This window comes from Aquila chrysaetos, chromosome 4 (assembly GCF_900496995.4).
Source record: "Aquila chrysaetos chrysaetos chromosome 4, bAquChr1.4, whole genome shotgun sequence".
NCBI lineage: Eukaryota > Metazoa > Chordata > Aves > Accipitriformes > Accipitridae > Aquila > Aquila chrysaetos.
Genome location: NC_044007.1, coordinates 42,143,006 through 42,143,361, shown reverse-complemented (window position 1 = coordinate 42,143,361; position 356 = coordinate 42,143,006).

The window sequence follows — 356 nt, the reverse complement described above, 5'->3', positions numbered from 1 at the left end:
GCCCACCTCACCCCTTGACATAGCAAGAGGACACAGCAAGCAGAAAACCCAAGCATGGTTTCCAGCTCACTCAGCAACTTAGCAAAAGTGTCCTGTTGAATATGTAAGAGGGTTTAAGACCTTCAGACTCCTTGGCCGTTCTTGATTGATTGTCAAATTTTGCATATTTCTAGGAATGAGGAATCTGTGCATGACTTTTTGAACACTTTGCATTGTATGCAGTTATGTTTATTTTTAAAGCATGGCATGAGGAGGGAACATTTCAGCATAAGTGTTGCATTTCTTTAGCTAATAATTGACATGCTTTAACATGCATTTTCTATGGTAACTGAGAGGTTTTAGTCATATATATATAT